Here is a 9,310-nt window from a genome sequence, read left to right as displayed (position 1 = left end):
CTTAATCCCAAAGCAAAGTTCGCTGGATGTTTTTGTTCGTTTGTTCTGAATAATACACAAGTCAGCAACTAGATCAGTGTTATTCAAAAGCAAAAATTCTAATATAACACAATCCAAGGATAGATTCATTTGATACTTACATGCTGGGGAGTGACAGTTGGAAAATGTTAGAAATCTTTGTTTTCCAAAATTAAACCATTATATTTCCATAAAGGCAGCTCATATACTTACCTGGCAGGGGAGATACCATGATCACGAAGGTGATTTTCCCAGGGCAAGGCTTATCCATTGCACTCCGGATGTGCTGACCCCTGCTATTTCCCCAAATGCGGGAAACCCGACTGCATAATTTGTGGTAGTGGGGGACTGCGTTCGCGCTCTCCCCTGAGGGGGGGGAAAAAGGCAGCTCATGATGTACAATAGGCTGGAATCTGAGTTTGTTTGCAGTGTGGGGCTTGGGACATGCAGAGAACAAAGAACAGGTTTCGTGAATTCAAAACCAAGGCCACAATGACATCACAAGACACCAACGGTAAAACTTGCTAGAAATACTTCAGGTTCATTTTGTGTTTGATTCTGAACCAACCTTTTGTCATTGTGTGTCCAGAACCCCTTTAGTGTTAGTTTATTTTGTGACCTCCTCATTCAGTTATGAAACACTGTATGTGGTTTAAGAAACTAGGCTCTGGAAGACTCAGACATGGGTTGTCGTGCCTTTAAGGACTTAGTTATTTCATTGCTGTGGTGAAATTACACAAATGAAGCAACTTAAGAAACAAAATTCATTTTGTCTCACAATTTTAGAGATTTCATATGAAGAGGCAGAGAGAGAGAGAGGGAGAGAGAAACAGATAGACATAGACAGAGGGAAAGAAGGACAGAAGGACAGAGGGACAAAGACGGAGAGACAGAGACAGCAAGACACAGAGACAGAGTCATGGGAAAGAGACAGAGAGACAGAGATTGAATGATTACATGCATGAGTTGGATCTCTCTGCCTCTGTCTCTCTCTGTCTCTCTGTCTCTGTCTCTCCCCTCAACCCCATGTTTAGTTTTTAATAGCCCTAAAACTTGGGATGGAACTACTCACAACTCCAATTCCCCACATGGCAGGTCTTCTTCCCTTAATTTTCTCTGGACATCCTCAGACATAACCCAGAAACACGCCTTGCTAACCTTCAAGGCATCCACAGTCCAATCAGATTGACAATCAAGATTAACCAATAAAGTGGCCTAACCTTGGAGCCAAATAGTAACCTAGGAAGTGAGCAGGGACCATTCCTAACTCAGCATTCATTCATGGTGGGAGGCAAACATACAGAGAGTGACCAAGGGGAGGGTCATGGGGCCATCACAAACACCTATGTATAATGACAGTTTCCTGAGTCTGTGTTAGAAGCAGTGTTGAAGCAGCAAGATACACTTACAGAGGTTATCAGCATGCATTATGGGAAGGAAGCTTGAACTTCAGAGATAGCCGTGGTCTGGAGACAGAAATTGGACTCTTTAACTTCTAAGGTTTATGTAGGTTCTAAGTGGGAATCATCCTCCACTTCTGACCTGCACCAAGATGGATGGAATAGAGTATCTGTTAAGTGTGAACTCTGGTTGACACTGCAGCCACACTTAGCCCACAGTGACTGCCCCAACGCAGACCAGATCTGTTAAATTACAATGTTTTTGTAAGAAAAATGAGAGTACGCATGGGAACTAAACCAGTCGGGCAGTATCTAGGACATGATATTAAACTGAAGAGTAGTGAGGAGGATCGTCAGAGGAAGGGAGTGGACAGGGAGGTGTTGGCCATGGAACAGCATGTCCAAAGGGCAGGAGGTAGTAAAGGCAGAGGACTCTGCATCCTGAATTCTTTGCCAATATTTTGGAATCCACTAATAATCTGATTCACTTGGCTCAGTGCTTAATTATGGAGATAAAAGTATTAGTCATTTAATGATGAATTATTTCCTCTTTCACCTCAGGATAAAAACCAAATTACTTGCTTGCTAGATACTCAAATCACCAAGGCAACATTGTGGACACATGGTAGAAAAGTACTCATATATCACAGAATAAGAAAAATACCAGAATTACAACAGAAAAAAAAAGCTAAGGGTTTTACCACTAATAGCTCTAGCTGGTTTTAATGCCTAAAATTAAACAGAGTTGGATATTCTAATCTCATACCTACTGGTGTTTTGCCTAGGCAAATAATTACAAGCCAACATTGGTTACCTGTATGAATGATTAACTTGTTTTTTTTCTTTACTCTGAAATAACTTCAAGCATAAAAATCACAAATGCACACAAACACAGCCATGGAATGTCCCTTTAAAATAAACCTGGCAATGTACCTGGCAATGTTTAGCTAGAAGTTACTGACTGTTCCAAAAATTATATTCTGTGCTCTGCCACAAGAGAAGAAGCCCTCCGTGTGTGTCTTCTTCCTCCCTCAGCTACAACAATGAATCACCATTACCTGCAAAGCTAGACATGTAGGTTGGTGTCTGAGCCAAGGCAAGGCCCCAGTTGGCTGGGATTTAAATAAGAAGGGGAAAAATGTTGAATCCACAGATTTAATTAAACATGAAAGCTTTCAGGGAGGAAAACATGTTTCCCAACTACCACTCACCCTTTTAGCAACATCTCTATAGATCTCCCTCCATTCCCAAGACACTGCATATTAGAGAAGTAACTCGCAGGGATTTGTAGAAAGTATCAGTGTGACCCACATCAGGAAAACTGCATCCTGTGCCATGAGGATGAATGTAAAGAAAACTCCCAAGTTTGGTCAGATATCAAGACTTTCTGATATTAGTACACTACTGAAGAGAGTCTCAACACATCGATGTAACATTAGCCTCCTGTACCCCGCCACCTGTCTGTGACTTCTGTGATGCACAGTGAAGGAGAGGTACTGGAAACATCAGCTCAAAGGAGTCCAAGAACATGCTGACTGGGTCCAGTACACCCTACTCATGTAAAGAACCCTTCTTCCTCACTCTTTTCTCCACATGAGAGCTTCCCAGGCAACATACCATCTCTTATTTCCCATGTCTTCTGTCCCAGCATCCTGGATGAAAAGTCTTATCTCCTTGTGCCTATGGAACTGAGTATCCAGAAAGAAAATAAGACCGTAAAAATCCTATGATTTGCCTACCTTTCCAGAAATAAAGGAAGACTACACATGTTTTGAAGCACTTCTTTATGAAGTGAGTATACAGATACATACATGTATTTCAATGTGTGCACTGGGCTTCCAGGGCACAGGTGGGATTATCCATCACTCCCAGATCTGTTCAGTGTCTGCAGTTTCACCTGCTCCTGAAGCCCAATATTCTCCATCCTAATGAAATGTGTTCAAACGTGACTCATGTGGGAAAGAGTCTATGGGTTCATGGATACTGGCAGTAGTGGTGGGAAGGTTAAGCAGGCAGCTTTAAAGCATGAGGCCAGAAATGGGGAATCCAACCCCAAATAAAGAGGAAACACATTTTCCGTGTAGGAACCAAAACATTTCTCTTTTCTTTTCTTCTCTTCTTTTTTTTGAGAGAGAGAGAGAGAGAGAGAGAGAGAGAGGAGAGGAGAGGAGGAGGAGGAGGAGGAGGAGGGAGGAGGAGGAGGAGGAGGAGGGAGGAGGGGAGGGAGGAGGAAAATATTGACAGTGAGTGGTAAAGCTCTCTGTTTCCTTGCAGGGCATGCTCAGATAATATTAGTGAGATGCGGCTATTTGTCTAGTAGATCAGAACTGTTTTTAATTCTATGTTCTGCACTGTTAGCACATAATAAATTGTTAGCAGCGGTATTCCAGAGGTGCACATCATTATAGCTTGGATACAAACTTTTCCTGACAATCTCATGTTGTATTTGTGAGTATTCCCAGAGAGGTATTGTGCTGTTTTGGGAGGCTCTGGAACCCTCAGAAGGTGGGGTCTGGCTGGCAGGAGAGGACCAGGGAGGTGCATTTATGCAGGTTGGAGCCTGACCTCTAGTTCTAGCCACACTCTCTTTCCTGCTCTATTGTGTGACAAGCCTCTGCCACACACCCTACAGACATGCTTTCCCCATCACAGTGGCCTGAGACCCTCTGAAATAGTCACTAAGAACAAACTCTTCCCCTGCCAAGTTGTTTCTGTCTGGCATTTGAGTGACAGCCACGCAAAAAGAAGTGGTGCAGAGGTCAAATACACTCAGTGTTGAAGCATCTGCATGTGCAGGTTGCTATTCTGAGCAGACATAATGGATAAAAACAATGCTTGTAAGGCTGTGGTTCTCAACCTTCCTAATGTTGACCTTTTAAAAATACAGTTTCTCATGTTATGGTGACCCCCAATCATAAAATTATTTTCTTTGCTACTTCATAAGTATGAATCATAATGTCTTTGTTTTATGATGGTCTTAAAACCATGAAACCCAGTGAAAGGGTTGTTCTACTGCCCACCATAAGAGATCACAACCCACAGGTTGAGAACTGCCATTTTAAAGGAAGTTTCATGGCTGAGGTTTATTTACTCTCATACAACACACACACTCACACACACACACACACACACACACACACACACACTCACATACACATACGCACACACACAAATAGACACACTCCCACACACATACACACACAAACTCATATACATACTCACACACACATAGATTTATACACACTTTCTCATGCACAAACACTCTCATATACACACTCACACTCACACATACTCAAACACACACTCACATATATACCCAATACACATTCACACACATTCACATACACACATTCCCACACACACACACTCTCTCTCTCATCACACACACACACACACACACACACACACACACACAAAAGAAACAACAACACCTACGTTTTCCTGCTGGTCAGAAGCATTAGAGGCGGTGTCACAGTCTTTACTTTCAGTCAAGATGTCCATAATTTCTCAAGGTTATTCCCCCGGGGGAAACAAACTGGGCAGCATGGACGAGTTGCTCTGTCTGCTAAGCATTTCTTCTTTAATTCAAAAGTAGCCCCCTTGCTTTGTAAATGCCTTCTCCCTGGCTTTAATTATTTGTTTTAATGTGGGTTCACCATTAATTTAACCAACATTTTGTTTACATGATTGAGCACAGAATACCACATTGGCCAATCACTATACCTCACCTGTGATTGTACCAGGGATCTCCATAGGATCAATCCAAGCCAACGAATAAGAGTGCTGTTTGGAGTTTATACTCAAGACATCTCTGTAAACCCCCTTCCAACTTGCCTCTAGCTATATTCACAGGAGGAAAGGGATAAGAAAAGTGGAACCAACACTCACGCAGAGGAAGAACTGAGAGAGGAAGGGTGAGGCTTTGGAGCCTCGTCTCTGACATTCATTCAGCCCTCCCTTCAAATGTATGAAGGGTATCACAATTCTTCCAAATACCCAGGCTTTTTAACGAGGTAGCTTGTGTTAGGTTTCTGGTTCTTCTTGATTTACTTGGGCTGTATCTGCAGTAAGAAGCATCTTGCACAGCAGTTTATGTAGAGTAGCTACCCAACGAACACGGAATGTTAAAGGGAAAATAGTTCCATTTTTTAAAAGAAATGAACTTTTGAAACCAGTAGAAGAGATTATAAATTATTGGTTCCAGTAGTACCCAGAGGGACACTATGTCAAGTCTACTGGCATTTCACTTACTAATACAGTGGTGAAAGGAACAATTCAGTACTGTCCTCTAGAAATACAACTGAAATTCTCTAATAGCTATAGTTTTTAGAGGAAGAAAAAGCTGCCCAAATTAATTACAACATTCTATTTAACCTAGTGCATGAAATTATCATTATACTGCAATCAATGTAAAGAACGTTAGTCACAGTTTAGCAACCTCACCCTTATTGTCACCCAGGTGGACCATGCCTAATGAGAACTTGGAGATCTGAAATGCTCCAACACCAAAAGATTTCAAGGGTCATGCTAGTTCTCAGGATGTTCAGATTTTCAGATTAAGTGGGTTCAATCGGTAACGTCTATGCAGATGGACTGAAACCTGGATATCTGAGCACTTCTGGTCCCAAGCATTTTGCACAAGTGATAGCCAACTGGGGTTAAGCCTTTCAACTCTAGTATGCATTTTGTAGTCATAGAATATTTCAATTTGAGTAGCCACAGTTCAAGTGCCCGATAACAATACATGACTAACACATCGGATGGCATAACTATATTTTAAAAATTCCAGTCCGGATGCCACTACTAACTAGTGCTTTGATCTTGAATGTGGACACAATCATGTTGTGTTAAGAAAATTTAATGGGCTACTGAAGAGCAGTAAGTAATCATTATGAGGAGGTTGGGGAGGAGTGGGCTAGATGGCTTAGCAGGAAGGTGATCAGCTCTTTACCCTGGAGCTAAAAAATGGTACAACCACATCCCAACCTGGGGCTAGAAGAGCCATGTTGTTTTCCAGAAGGAAAACAAGGAAGCCAGGAATCTGGTGACAGGAGTCCCTGGTACACAAGCCATCATATCCTCTTCTGAGATCAACGCTCTGAAGTGCTGGCAACAGCTGTTTGGTGTGCTGCATATTTTCTCAAATAGTCCCTGCATCTGCTCCTCCTGCCTTGAGAGAAATCAAGGAGAAAAAACAAACATTATTGGCAGAAGGTGGGGAAGGCCTTGGTGGCTCTAAAAAAAAATTAATAATAATAAAGGGCAAGGTAATTTGAGGCAACTCCGGGCTTAAAATATGTAGGTACAGGTGCCATGGAGTAACCCCAACTGATCTTGATCATAAATGTAGGAGTGGGTGGGGGTTCGGGACAGTATTGAGCTTGTGAGGTCCTGTACAGACACAGGCTGAGCAGTGTACATTTTACTGGTGCCAAATTTGTCCAGACTTAAGGCTGGGCCCACTGCTGGCTGCCTCCCTGCACTCCCTTACCGATTTCTCTTTGAAAGCAAATTGCTCTGCAGGCTATTCATGACATGTCTCAGGCAGCTGCTGGCTTGGCAGCTTCTAGAAGAGTGTAAGGTTTGCCTGGCAGGTAAGAAACCACAAAGGTTAGCTCCTTTCTCACACAGTTCTGGGCATTTGGGAATTTGTACTCAACCCTTCCTCTTCTAAACACTTCCACAGAACAGTTAATACATATCCTTGAACCCATGAGGCACTGAAGTGGTACTTCCTAATCCCTTGATAGTTCTGCTCTGAGCTAAATGGGAACAGTTTACTCTATGGAGAGTGACCAGTTGGACAACCCATGAACCCCTGACAGGCAAGCAAGGAAAGAACCTGACTCTGTAGCAGTGAAGACCCTTACGTCACACTTGTATGTGGATTTTTCACACTCTTTCCAAGTCGGCTCGAGGGATGACAGATAATAATGAAGAAAAAAGACTCGAGTTAAGGGTTTACGGAGTGCACCATTGGGTTCAGAATCCAGAGACAGAGAAAGAAGAATTTGGAGGGCCTCTGCAGAGCCAGCTGCTAAATTCATTAATAAATGTCTTTGGGAGAGCATTTAGAAATGCAGAATCATAAAATCCAACCAAGAATTTGAGCACAAAAAAACAGCACGGAAAGCAAAACCAGATCGTATTATTAACCCTCAAAAAGTCACACTGCTGCCTGAAGCAGTATCTGGAGGTTAATATCAAGAAGGGTGTGTGTAAGCCCACAGAGACCCCGACATTCTTTCTTCTCCAACCCCTCCCAATATGTTCACGTGATTTCTTTGTGAATCTAAGCACCAGCTAACTTGTCAAGCTTTCTCTTGTCTTACCATCCTCGGTTATTTCTGCTGTCCTGGCCATATATATATATGTGAGTACTTGTCATTCACTCTCCTCAATACTGTGCTCCTTCTCTTGGTGTCTGACATTGTATGAGAGTATCTTGACTCTAGGTGTTTTATACCAAACTAGTCACTTATCATCTTAGCAGCTTAAAACAAGACAATGGCCTAACATTTTCCGAGGCTCAGGAAGCCAGGCACAGCTTACCTGAGTCATTGGTCCTGGAATGTCTCTCAAGCTACAAGGAGGCTCTACCTCTAGCTGTGATTACCCCAGCTAAGGTTGAGACTTGGTTTCTTAAGGGTGGTTGAACTGCTCAGTTCCTTGTCCTGAGAACCTCTCAACAGGGAGCTTCATCAGAGTAAGCATGGAGAGATGTGTGGGAGGGGTGTGTGTGGGGGGTGTTAGCAAGTTGAGGACAGGGAAGCAATGTCTGTGCGATGAGTGTTTCAGTCTTCTGTAGCACAGTCATGGAAAGCTCATCAATTTAGCTACACTCTTCTTGCTAAAAGGAAGTATTCAGTAAGCTCACCTTTACGAGGAGAGGTTATTTAAGGGTCTGGACGTCAAGATGTGAAGTCCACTGAGCACGGTCTTGGAAATCATCTCCCACAGGAACCACATGTGGGGTCTAGTGAGCACCATTTTCACTTCTAAATACCCCAGCAAGGAATAGCCATGGTGAATTTCACATCTTCCTGTACTCCTGCCTCTTACACTCAAGCTGTTTTTCTTCTTATCCTCCTATCAAATACTGTCCTTTTCAAGCCTCATCATGCCCAGAAAAATGAACAGTCATCTACTGAGCTCATGGGGGATAGAAAACGCTAACAGTTTATCACTGTTTTAGTTAGGGTTATCATTGCTGTGATGAAACGCCATGACAAAAGCAAGTTGGGGAGGAAAGGGTTTATTTGTCTTAAACTTCTATATCATTGTTCATCACTGAAGAAAGTCAGGACAGGAACTAAAGTAGGGCAGAAACCTGGAGGCAGGAGCTGATGTAGAGGCCATGGAGGGATGCTGCTTACTGACTCACTCCCTCTGGCTTTGAGCCTGCTATAAGAAAGCCTGCTTTTTTATAGAATCCAGGAACATTAGCCAAGAGATGGTACCACCCACATTGGTCCCTTTCTCCATCAATCACTAATTAAGAAAATGCCTTACAGGTTTGCCTACAGACTGATATTATGGAGGCATTTTTCATTCTCTCTCTCCCTCTCTCTTTTTCTTTCTTTCCTTCCTTCCTTCCTTTCTTTTTCTTCCTTTCTTTCTTTCTTTCTTCCTTCCTTTCTTTGTTTTCTCTTTCTTTCTTTCTTTGTTTTCTCTTTCTTTTCTTTCTTTCTTTCTTTCTTTCTTTCTTTCTTTCTTTCTTTCTTTCTTTCTCTCTTTCTTTCTTCTTGAGACAAAGTTTCTTTGTATAGCCCTGGTTGTCCTGGAGCTCACTCTGAAGACAAAGCTGGCCTCAAACTCACAGAGACCTATCACCCTCTGCCTCCCCAGTGCTCCTATTCACCACTACTACTTGGCTTTGGAGGCATTTTCTC

General features: G+C 42.6%; 1 non-coding gene across 1 annotated transcript; it reads left to right on the top strand.

Annotated features, from left to right (window-relative positions):
- The first annotated feature begins 223 nt into the window (after positions 1 to 223).
- On the top strand, positions 224 to 387 carry LOC116904660. The gene has a single exon (XR_004388360.1). It is a non-coding gene; the product is annotated as a U1 spliceosomal RNA (small nuclear RNA).
- Positions 388 to 9,310: the final 8,923 nt, after the last annotated feature.

The sequence above is a fragment of the Rattus rattus genome, chromosome 6 (genome assembly GCF_011064425.1).
Source record: "Rattus rattus isolate New Zealand chromosome 6, Rrattus_CSIRO_v1, whole genome shotgun sequence".
Taxonomy (NCBI): Eukaryota; Metazoa; Chordata; class Mammalia; order Rodentia; family Muridae; genus Rattus; species Rattus rattus.
Note: the sequence above shows the minus strand (reverse complement) of the source record. Positions and strands in the feature narration are given on the sequence as shown.